Raw genomic sequence first — 12,140 nt, 5'->3', positions numbered from 1 at the left:
AGTGACATATTATGCAGCACTTTACAGAGAACATAGCCATGTCACTGGCTGTCCTGCACAAGAGCTTATAATCTAATCCTTACCATAGTCATATGTCCCTGATTTAAACAAGGGAAAGCTGAGAATGCATAGTAATGCTAATTACTCCAATGATTGGAATAGGGGAATAAGGTAATCGACCCAAAATACATAGATTCAACAATAAAAGAGAAGAAAGACCCCCCTAAAGTCGTGTAATAAGGAGCAAAATAGTGGACATATAATACAACAGCCAGTTTGCAGTACAAAAATACATTAATCTTTAATAACTACTTGCCGACCACTCCATACCAATAGGACGCAGCAGCAGCCCCAGGACCACTCAACTCCAAATGAGTCCTAGGGCGGGGTTTTGTAGGAGATTGCGCGTGCCTATGCGCATGCATCTCCGCTTGAATGACGGAGCTCCGCCCTGTCATCAGTCTCCCAGTAACGATCGCCGCTAGGAGACTGTTAGACTTCGAAACCACTGTCTATTTACAATGTACAGCGCTGCGATCTAAGGCAACGCTGTACTGAGGGTCGGGACAGCCCTGGGAGTCTCAGAAGCAATTGGCCCTCATACACTGATGCCTATGACAGCCGATCGCAGTGATTAGCTGGTGGAGGGAGGGAGGGCTGGGAATAAAAAAAAAATTATTATTAAAAAAAAACCAAATAAATAAATAAAAATAAACAAACAGGGCAGCAGCAATCAGAACCCACCAACAGAAAGCTCTGTTGGTGGGCAGAAAAGGGGGGGGGGAGGGAGAATCAGTTGCGTGCTGGGTTGTATGGCCCTGCAGTGAGCTCTTAAAGCTGCAGTGGCCTAATTTGTAACAAATAGCCTGATCACTCGGGGGAGGGGAGGGGGGTAAAGCCTGTGGTCCTTAAGTGGTACTTAAGCCAACTACAAAAAATAAAAACAATTAAAAACAAGGCCAGGCCATCCCAAGCCACAAAAAGGCCCCTATGACAATGTATATTACATATATATATAGGTGACGCTGGTCCTCACATCAATAAAGAGAAGGGAGCATGTAAACAAATGTCATATGATGCCCATACCCAAATACCATACACTAGACTAGAATAAGTATAAAAAGTACAGTCAAAATCGTGCTTTTATAAGGTGCTAAGAGGGATATAGCTACTAGTCAGCAGAAGTGGTATACAGTGAGCCCACATGTATTATATAATCGTGCATATATATGAGTTCAAGAAAAACAGATCCAATATGGTGAACAGTTTGACAGAATCCAAGTATTGAGGTGAAATGGGGAGATTAGAAGAGAAATTGTGAGCGACAACAATGAATAAAAGACAAGGTGAACGATAGGAAAGTAGAACGGAGCTTACCAAATGATGTAATAGCAGGGCTTTAGGACGGCGTTGGTGCTTCTGCGCCCATCCGACTAGTTCCGCCAAAGCTGCAAGGGGCATATGTCATATCATATGTCCCTATCATGGTCATTGTTTGGGCGTAGCCTATTAATGCAGTAGGATCATCCATACTATTCCAGGGAAAAAAACACACATATAAGTAGATAAATACTTGATCTACTTACATAACACATGTATTGTACTGTCCACGTTTTGATTTCAGTGAATGTTATATAGTAAATTACGAGAATTCTGTTCCTGGTGGAGACCATGTCTTTTGCCCACAGTAAAGGCTAACTTGTGATGTCATTTCTGCCCTTTACTTTTTTTCTTGTCTCCTCCAATCGCTGAGTCACCTCAGCCTTGCTTGTAAACACAAGTGATTAGGGGATCAGGTTTCAGATTAGCATCTTTATCACTAAATACACTCAGACAAGTTGCTGTTGAAATTTGATTTTTATGGTGACGATACTGCTTTAACTTATCACTATGTTTTTGATGATGTGGAAGGGAAACAAAGTACCTGGAGGAAACCCACCTAAACACATGGTGAACATACAAATTTCGAGTAGATAGTGTCCTGGCCTAGCTAAACAGCCTAGGCTAAGCATCATTAGGAGGGTGGGCCTACACACCAATATATAGATATAGGATTTATTTATGATGCTGAAACAAGGAAAATGACCATAATAGTGGGCATACCTCCCAACTTTTTAAGATGAGAAAAAGGGACACTTAAGCCACACCCATGACCCATGCTACACCCCTGGTCACATCCCCACCACACCCCTACTCACACATACCATAAAGATTTCATAAGAAAAATATGTTGTTTTATAATTCAAACCACCCTGGTCCTCTCTATCCTGGTTTATTTTCCTTCATAGTAACATTTTAAAATTAGTAATATATCAATTTAAAGGTTGGGAATAAAGTCAATCAAACACATTTTTACTATAAATATATATATATTAATATAGAAAGAGGGACAAAGTCCTGTAAAAGGGACAAATGAGGGGGAAAGAGGGACAGGGGGACAGAGGGACAGGGCTCCTAAAAAGGGACTGTCCCTCCGAAAGAGGGACAGTTGGGAGCTATGATGGTGGGTGTCCTAAATAATTTACTACAAACTACTTTCACAATATCTGGACCGCAATGAAAACCTGACAGAAGTTCGAATTCTCCACTCTGTTAACGTTTAAAAACTGCAATGTAAAAGATAGGTCTGGAGTTCCAGTTTAATGGTTTGCCAGAAACAAAGATGGCTTCCAGCGTTTATCTCATAGAAGCAATTACTGTTTTCCAGTAACAAAGATGGCGGCCGGAGTTTTCATACCAAGTGACATTGAAGCCGGATAAGCGCTATGGAGAAGGCCCCGCCCTTTTGTTGTGCTGATTGGCTGTGGGGAGTGTCAGTTGTGATGATAGCGGCGCCGATTGGCTGACGGGAGTGTCAGTCGCGGTGACAGCGGCGCTGATTGGCTGTGGGGAGTGTCAGTCGCGGTGATAGCGGCGTTGATTGGCTGCAGTCAGTGTTGTTGCAGCCAGCTGGGCTGTGTTGTAGTAAGAGGAGAGCGGCGCCCGGTGAAGGGATCAAGGGAAGCAGCCGAGGAGGAGGAGGAGAAGGAGGGAGAGACCCCAGACTGGTGCTTCTCGGGCTGGGTGAGTGCTGTAACTTTGCCTGGGACTTTCCTGTCAGTGTGTGTGTGTGGACTGGTCATGTGACAAGGTGTGTGGCCCCCCATGAGGTACATGTCCTGTCAGTGTGTGTGGACTGGTCATGTGACAAGGTGTGTGGCTCTCCATGAGGTACCTGTCCTGTCACTGTGTGTGGACTGGTCATGTGACAAGGTGTGTGGCTCCCCATGAGGTACATGTCCTGTTAGTGTGTGTGGACTGGTCATGTGACAAGGTGTGTGTGTGTCCATGAGGTACATGTCCTGTCAGTGTGTGTGGACTGGTCATGTGACAAGGTGTGTGTGTCCCCATGAGGTACATGTCCTGTCAGTGTGTGTAGACTGATCATGTGACAAGGTGTGTGTCCCCCCATGAGGAGGCTCAGAGCACCCTGGTCACACATGTACAAGCCCTGTATGTGCCATGTGAGGAGCAGCTTGCCTTGGCCACAGCTGCTGCACAACCTCTTCAGTCTGAGGGTGCAAAATGACCAATTAGGTAAAGGCAGGGGGCAGTCACACTGCCATAGTAACTGTCAGAGTAATGCCACCCACTGCTAAGGGACAGGAGTATGCAGGTGACAGTGGCTAGCCACTGCTAAGGGACAGGAGTATGCAGGTGACAGTGGCCAGCCACTGCTAGGGGTCAGGAGTATGCAGGTGACAGTGGTCAGCCACTGCTAGGGATCAGGAGTATGCAGGTGACAGTGGCCAGCCACTACTAGGGGTCAGGAGTATGCAGGTGACAGTGCCCAGCCACTGCTGGGAGTCAGGAGTATGCAGGTGACAGTGGCCAGCCACTGCTAGGGGCCAGGAGTATGCAGGTGACAGTGGCCAGCCACTGCTAGGGGCCAGGAGTATGCAGGTGACAGTGGCCAGCCACTGCTAGGGGCCAGGAGTATGCAGGTGACAGTGGTCAGCCACTGCTAGGGATCAGGAGTATGCAGGTGACAGTGGCCAGCCACTACTAGGGGTCAGGAGTATGCAGGTGACAGTGCCCAGCCACTGCTGGGAGTCAGGAGTATGCAGGTGACAGTGGCCAGCCACTGCTAGGGGCCAGGAGTATGCAGGTGACAGTGGCCAGCCACTGCTAGGGGCCAGGAGTATGCAGGTGACAGTGGCCAGCCACTGCTAGGGGCCAGGAGTATGCAGGTGACAGTGGCCAGCCACTGCTAGGGGCCAGGAGTATGCAGGTAACAGTGGCCAGCCACTGCTAGGGGCCAGGAGTATGCAGGTGACAGTGGCCAGCCACTGCTAGGGGCCAGGAGTATGCAGGTGACAGTGGCCAGCCACTGCTAGGGGCCAGGAGTATGCAGGTGACAGTGGCCAGCCACTGCTAGGGGCCAGGAGTATGCAGGTGACAGTGGCCAGCCACTGCTAGGGGCCAGGAGTATGCAGGTGACAGTGGTCAGCCACTGCTAGGGATCAGGAGTATGCAGGTGACAGTGGCCAGCCACTACTAGGGGTCAGGAGTATGCAGGTGACAGTGCCCAGCCACTGCTGGGAGTCAGGAGTATGCAGGTGACAGTGGCCAGCCACTGCTAGGGGCCAGGAGTATGCAGGTGACAGTGGCCAGCCACTGCTAGGGGCCAGGAGTATGCAGGTGACAGTGGCCAGCCACTGCTAGGGGCCAGGAGTATGCAGGTGACAGTGGCCAGCCACTGCTAGGGGCCAGGAGTATGCAGGTAACAGTGGCCAGCCACTGCTAGGGGCCAGGAGTATGCAGGTGACAGTGGCCAGCCACTGCTAGGGGCCAGGAGTATGCAGGTGACAGTGGCCAGTTCCTGCTATGGGTCAGGAGTATGCAGGTGACAGTGGCCAGCCACTGCTATGGGTCAGGAGTATGCAGGTGACAGTGGCCAGCCACTGCTAGGGGTCAGGGGTATGCAGGTGACAGTGGCCAGCCACTGCTGTGAGTCAGGAGTATGCAGGTGACAGTGGCCAGCCACTGCTAGGGGTCAGGAGTATCCAGGTGACAGTGGCCAGCCACTGCTAGGGGTCAGGAGTATCCAGGTGACAGTGGCCAGCCACTGCTAGGGGCCAGGAGTATGCAGGTGACAGTGGCCAGCCACTGCTAGGGGCCAGGAGTATGCAGGTGACAGTGGCCAGCCACTGCTAGGGGCCAGGAGTATGCAGGTGACAGTGGCCAGCCACTGCTAGGGGCCAGGAGTATGCAGGTGACAGTGGCCAGCCACTGCTAGGGGCCAGGAGTATGCAGGTGACAGTGGCCAGCCACTACTATGGGTCAGGAGTATGCAGGTGACAGTGGCCAGCCACTGCTATGGGTCAGGAATATGTAGGTGACAGTGGCCAGCCACTGCTGGGAGTCAGGAGTATGCAGGTGACAGTGGCCAGCCACTGCTGGGAGTCAGGAGTATGCAGGTGACAGTGGCCAGCCACTGCTTGGGGTCAGGAGTATGCAGGTGACAGTGGCCAGCCACTGCTTGGGGTCAGGAGTATGCAGGTGACAGTGGCCAGCCACTGCTTGGGGTCAGGAGTATGCAGGTGACAGTGGCCAGCCACTGCTAGAGGTCAGGAGTATGCAGGTGACAGTGGCCAGCCACTGCTAGGGGCCAGGAGTATGCAGGTGACAGTGGCCAGCCACTGCTAGGGGCCAGGAGTATGCAGGTGACAGTGGCCAGCCACTGCTAGGGGCCAGGAGTATACCAGGTGACAGTGGCCAGCCACTGCTAGGGGCCAGGAGTATGCAGGCGACAGTGGCCAGCCACTGCTATGGGTCAGGAGTATGCAGGTGACAGTGGCCAGCCACTGCTATGGGTCAGGAGTATGCAGGTGACAGTGGCCAGCCACTGCTGGGAGTCAGGAGTATGCAGGTGACAGTGGCCAGCCACTGCTGGGAGTCAGGAGTATGCAGGTGACAGTGGCCAGCCACTGCTGGGAGTCAGGAGTATGCAGGTGACAGTGGCCAGCCACTGCTGGGAGTCAGGAGTATGCAGGTGACAGTGGCCAGCCACTGCTGGGAGTCAGGAGTATGCAGGTGACAGTGGCTAGCCACTGCTTGGGGTCAGGAGTATGCAGGTGACAGTGGCTAGCCACTGCTTGGGGTCAGGAGTATGCAGGTGATATTGGCCAGCCACTGCTAGGGGTCAGGAATATGCAGGTGACAGTGGCCAGCCACTGCTAGGGGTCAGGAATATGCAGGTGACAGTGGCCAGCCACTGCTAGGGGTCAGGAATATGCAGGTGACAGTGGCCAGCCACTGCTAGGGGTCAGGAATATGCAGGTGACAGTGGCCAGCCACTGCTGGGGGTCAGGAATATGCAGGTGACAGTGGCCAGCCACTGCTAGGGGTCAGAAATATGCAGGTGACAGTGGCCAGCCACTGCTAGGGGTCAGGATTATGCAGGTGACAGTGGCCAGCCACTGCTAGGGGCCAGGAGTATGCAGGTGACAGTGGCCAGCCACTGCTAGGGGCCAGGAGTATGCAGGTGACAGTGGCCAGCCACTGCTAGGGGCCAGGAGTATGCAGGTGACAGTGGCCAGCCACTGCTAGGGGCCAGGAGTATGCAGGTGACAGTGGCCAGCCACTACTAGGGGTCAGGAGTATGCAGGTGACCGTGCCCAGCCACTGCTAGGGGCCAGGAGTATGCAGGTGACCGTAGCCAGCCACTACTAGGGGCCAGGAGTATGCAGGTGACAGTGGCCTTTTACTGTTTAAGGCTGATTAAAATGTGTTTTTAAACCGATTAAAAGGTAGGCACTCTAGAAATTGTGTGGTCTGTTTTGGATAGTGTGAAAAAAGACCCAGATTTGTCATTGTCCTAATCCTCAGTGGCATTACCCCTCACTTATTAGCACTGGATACTGGGGCAAAATGTGAATAGATGTCACCAGAGCACATTGCTAAAATCTCCTAATAGGCTCCCTGATTTTGTCACCGCTGATTAAATATCCCCAGGATAACACAGGAAACCACAAAATAGGATGGTAAATGCCTCCTCTGTTATTAGTAGGATGCATTCACACGCGCACAGACTGACCTGCAAATGCAAAGTCCACACCTGTATTTTTCCATAACAGTATTGCATTTGTGCCGAAAAAGGGGCGCAATAGAAGCCTTTGGTAACGGACCACTAGGCTGGTCACTATATGGAAAATGCTCACCTGTCCGGGTGCAATACTGATGCTGTTGTTTAGTACACTGCAGGGGATCGAAGGCCAGAAGAAATATGGGGCACCCCATTGGTTTGCAAAAGACCAATTGGAATCCTGCTGAAACAGAGAAAATTCTCATTGGTTCATGTTGGCCAGTGTGAATCCTCCCTGTTGCTAGGTAGGATTCCCATGCTTCTTCTGGTCTCTGATTGCTTTTGTTGGTGACACGAATGCAGTGGATGGAAATGGCAGGCAATGTGAATGACGCGGGGCGGACGCCTGCGAGTCCTAAGCAGATGTGCTCACCGCGCCTTTTCCACATACGCTGCATTGTAGTGTGAACCTGGCCTTGCCTCGTGTCTCTGGCACTAGATGTGATGGAAAATTGTATAACTGGCACAGAAATCAGTAAAAACCCGAGGGCGGAGGAAGTCCCATTAACAGCCCCTCCCAATTATGGAAAAAAAAGTGTATAGAAAGTTTTGAGAAGTGATATTCAGTGAGGTATTTCAGCCAAAAGGGGGAGGGACACTAAGTTAAAGAGGAACTCCAGTGAAAATAATGTAATAAAAAAGTGCTTAATTTTTACAATAATGATGTATAAATGATTTAGTCAGTGCGTGTCCGTTGTAAAAATCTTTCCTCTCCATTTATTTTCTGACCTTTATCTCACTGGTGACATTTTTACTGCTGGAAGGAGATGCTGTTTGCTTTTTTTGGCAGTTGGAAACCGCTGTTATTTCCCACAATGCAACAAAGCTCCCACAGTGTGATGTCAGCACCATGGTCCTGACATCACACTGTGGGAGGGGTTTCATCACAATATCAGCCATACAGCGCCCCCTGATGGTCCGTTTGTGAAAAGGAATAGATTTCTCATAGGAAAGGGGGTATCAGCTACTGATTAGGATGAAGTTCAGTTCTTGGTTACAGTTTCTGTTTAAGCTGCCAGAGTAATACAATGCATTGTGTGGGTTGCGTTATGGGATAACTGTTAGTAACAGCGCCCTGAGATGGCCAGCGCTCCATGGTAACATTGGGAATACGTTCTTCTATTAGCTTTATAAAGCCCCTTGAGGCACTGTTGCTTCGGCTGAGCGGGCAGAGCTGCTTTCTCGTGTGCTGTGAGGCACACAAGGCTTGTATTGTCTAACAAAAGTCATTTCTCACATTAATGCTCCTTTTTTATGTGCTGCAATAAAGCTTTTTTCTCTATTGCTGTGGTTATCCCGGCTGGTCTTGTGACTGCCGGCGGCTGGGAGATGACTTTTTTCAAAGTGTTCAAGCTGAGAAATCTTTCCCCTGTGAGATAATGGTCTCCAGCTCCCATCACATTCCACACCTCACCACCCTCTGTTGGGCTCTCAAGTGTAATAACTTTCCTTAAAGAGAATCTGTACCTTTAAAAAGTGCCCCTGGAGGGGGGGGGGGTGCTTACCTCGGTAGGGGGAAGCCGCAAGGTCCTAATGAGGCTTCTCCACTCCGCTGTAGCTGCAGGCAATCCAGCGCTGGCTCCCCCGAAGTGTCCGGCAATCCTCCCTCGACAAGGCTTGTCATATTGGAGATAGGTTGAAATAGCCGATCTCTGTCGGGTCCGCTTTACTACACAGGCGCAGGAGACTTGGACCTGCACAGTAGAGCGGGCCGACAGTTATCGGCTATTTCCGCCTATCTCCGAGCGGAGAGCCGATACTGCGCCTGCGCTGGAACTAGGAAGGTAAATATTTAAATCCCCGCTGTTCAGAGGGGCACAACGAGACCGCCGTGGGACAAAGGAGGACGGGGGAAGCCTAGATAGTATCTGGAGGCTTCCCCCACCCAAGGTGAAACCCCCCCCCCCCCAGGGGAACTTTTTTTTTTTAGTTACAGGTTTCCTTTAAAGAGAATCTGTAACTTGAAAAAGTGCCCCTGGGAGTGTTTACCAGGGGAGGGGGAAGCCTCTGGATCCTATCGGGGTTTCTTCAGTCCTGCTCCGGTGGTCTCACTGTGCATCTCCCAACAGCTGGGATGTAAATATTTACCTTTCCCGCCTCCAGCGCAGGCGCAGTAGCGGCTCTCGGCTCGGGATTAGGCGGAAATAGCCGATTGCTGTCGGGTCCGCTCTACTGTGCAGACACAGGCAGTAGAGCGGACCCGATTGGGATCGACTATTCCCTCCTGATCCCGAGCAGAGAGCTGCTACTGCGCATGCGCTGGAGTCGGGGATGGTAAATATTGCAGGCGCTACTGCACCTGTGCCACAGCCTGACACCTGTCTGCTGTGGCTTTTGAGGGGCACAGCGATACCACCGTGGGACGAAGGAGGATTGCGGAAGCCTTGTTCGGATCCAGAGGCTTCCCCCTCCCAAGGTGAGTACCCCTCCCCCCCTGGCACTTTTTAAAGTTACAGAGTCTCTTTAACCACTTCAGGACCACAGTCTTTTCGCCCCTTAAGGACCAGAGCCTTTTTCTCCATTCAGACCACTGCAGCTTTCACGGTTTATTGCTCGGTCATACAACCTACCACCTAAATGAATTTTACCTCCTTTTCTTGTCACTAATACAGCTTTCTTTTGCTGCTATTTGTTTGCTGCTGCGAGTTTTAGTTTTTATTATATTCATCAAAAAAGACATGAATTTTGGCAAAAAAATGACTTTTTTAACTTGCTGTGCTGACATTTTTCAAATAAAGTAAAATTTCCTATACATTTGAGCGCGAAAGTTATTCTGCTACATGTCTTTGATAAAAAAAAAACCATTCAGTGTATATTTATTGGATTGGGTAAAAGTTATAGCGTTTACAAACTATGGTGCCAAAAGTGAATTTTCCCATTTTCAAGCATCTCTGACTTTTCTGCGCACCTGTCAGGTTTCATGAGGGGCTAAAATTCCAGGATAGTACAAATACCCCCCAAATGACCCCATTTTGGAAAGAAGACATCCCAAAGTATTCAGTGAGAGGCATGGTGAGTTCATAGAAGATTTTATTTTTTGTCACAAGTTAGCGGAAAATGACACTTTCTGACAAAAAAAAGAAAAAAAAAAAGTTTCCATTTCTTCTAACTTGCGACAAAAAAAAATGAAATCTGCCACAGACTCACTATGCTCCTCTCTGAATACCTTGAAGTGTCTACTTTCCAAAATGGGGTCATTTGTGGGGTGTGTTCACTGTCCTGGCATTTTGGGGGGTGCCTAATTGTAAGCACCCCTGTAAAGCCTAAAGATGCTCATTGGACTTTTGGCCCCTTAGCGCAGTTAGGCTGTAAAAAAGTGCCACACATGTGGTATTGCCATACTCAGGAGAAGTAGTATAATGTGTTTTGGGGTGTATTTTTACACATACCCATGCTGGGTGGGAGAAATATCTCCGTAAATGACAATTGTTTAATTTTTTTTTACACACAATTGTCTATTTATAGAGATATTTCTCCCACTCAGCATGGGTATGTGTAAAAATACACCCCAAAACACATTATACTACTTCTCCTGAGTACGGCGATACCACATGTGTGGCACTTTTTTGCACCCTAACTGCGCTAAGGGGCCCAAAGTTCAATGAGTACCTTTAGGATTTCACAGGTCATTTTGAGAAATTTCGTTTCAAGACTACTCCTCACGGTTTAGGGCCCCTAAAATGCCAGGACAGTATAGGAACCCCACAAATTACCCCATTTTAGAAAGAAGACACCCCAACGTATTCCGTTAGGAGGATGGTGAGTTCATAGAAGATTTTTTTTTTTTTTTTTGTCACAAGTTAGCGGAAATTGATTTTAATTGTTTTTTTTTCACAAAGTGTCGTTTTCCGCTAACTTGTGACAAAAAATAAAATCTTCTATGAACTCACCATACTCCTAACGGAATACCTTGGGGTGTCTTCTTTCTAAAATGGGGTCATTTGTGGGGTTCCTATACTGCCCTGGCATTTTAGGGGCCCTAAACCGTGAGGAGTAGTCTTGAACCCAAATGTCTCAAAATGACCTGTGAAATCCTAAAGGTACTCATTGGACTTTGGGCCCCTTAGCACAGTTAGGCTGCAAAAAAGTGTCACACATGTGGTATCGCCGTACTCAGAAGAAGTAGTATAATGTGTTTTGTGGTGTATTTTTACATATAACCATGCTGGGTGGGAGAAATATCTCTGTAAATGACACATTTTTGATTTTTTTTTACACACAATTGTCCATTTACAGAGAGATTTCTCCCACCCAGCATGGATATGTGTAAAAATACACCACAAAACACATTATACTACTTCTCCTGAGTATGGCGATACCACATGTGTGACACTTTTTTGCAGCCTAGGTGCGCTAAGGGGCCCAACGTCCTATTCACAGGTCATTTTGAGGCATTTGTTTTCTAGACTACTCCTCACGGTTTAGGGCCCCTAAAATGCCAGGGCAGTATAGGAACCCCACAAGTGACCCCATTTTAGAAAGAAGACACCCCAAGGTATTCCGTTAGGGGTATGGTGAGTTCATAGAAGATTTTATTTTTTGTCACAAGTTAGTGAAAAATGACACTTTGTGAAAAAAACAATAAAAATCCAATTTCCGCTAACTTTTGACAAAAAATAAAATCTTCTATGAACTCATCATACACCTAACAGAATACCTTGGGGTGTCTTCTTTCTAAAATGGGGTCACTTGTGGGGTTCCTATACTGCCCTGGCATTTTACGGGCCCAAAACTGTGAGTAGTCTGGAAACCAAATTTCTCAAAATGACTGTTCAGGGGTATAAGCATCTGCAAATTTTGATGACAGGTGGTCTATGAGGGGGCAAATTTTGTGGAACCTTTCATAAGCAGGGTGGCCTCTTAGATGACAGGATGTTTTGGGCCTGATCTGATGGATAGGAGTGCTAGGGGGGTGAAAGGAGGTGATTGATGGGTGTCTCAGGGGGCGGTTAGAGGGGAAAATAGATGCAATCAATGCACTGGGGAGGTGATCGGAAGGGGGTCTGAGGGGGAT

At 48.8% G+C, this 12,140-nt stretch overlaps 1 protein-coding gene across 3 annotated transcripts in view; it reads left to right on the top strand.

The window, feature by feature from the left end:
• The first annotated feature begins 2,941 nt into the window (after nucleotides 1-2,941).
• Nucleotides 2,942-12,140, top strand: part of ANKRD27 (ankyrin repeat domain 27) — a 168,001-nt gene continuing 158,802 nt past the window's right edge. For all 3 annotated transcript variants that reach the window (XM_068260687.1, XM_068260686.1, XM_068260688.1), the window contains exon 1: nucleotides 2,942-3,063. The gene's annotated coding sequence lies outside the window, so the exon portion shown is untranslated. The remainder of the gene's footprint in view (nucleotides 3,064-12,140) is intronic.

This window comes from Hyperolius riggenbachi, chromosome 11 (genome assembly GCF_040937935.1).
Source record: "Hyperolius riggenbachi isolate aHypRig1 chromosome 11, aHypRig1.pri, whole genome shotgun sequence".
Taxonomy (NCBI): domain Eukaryota; kingdom Metazoa; phylum Chordata; class Amphibia; order Anura; family Hyperoliidae; genus Hyperolius; species Hyperolius riggenbachi.
This window is presented reverse-complemented; position numbering and strand designations above follow the sequence as displayed.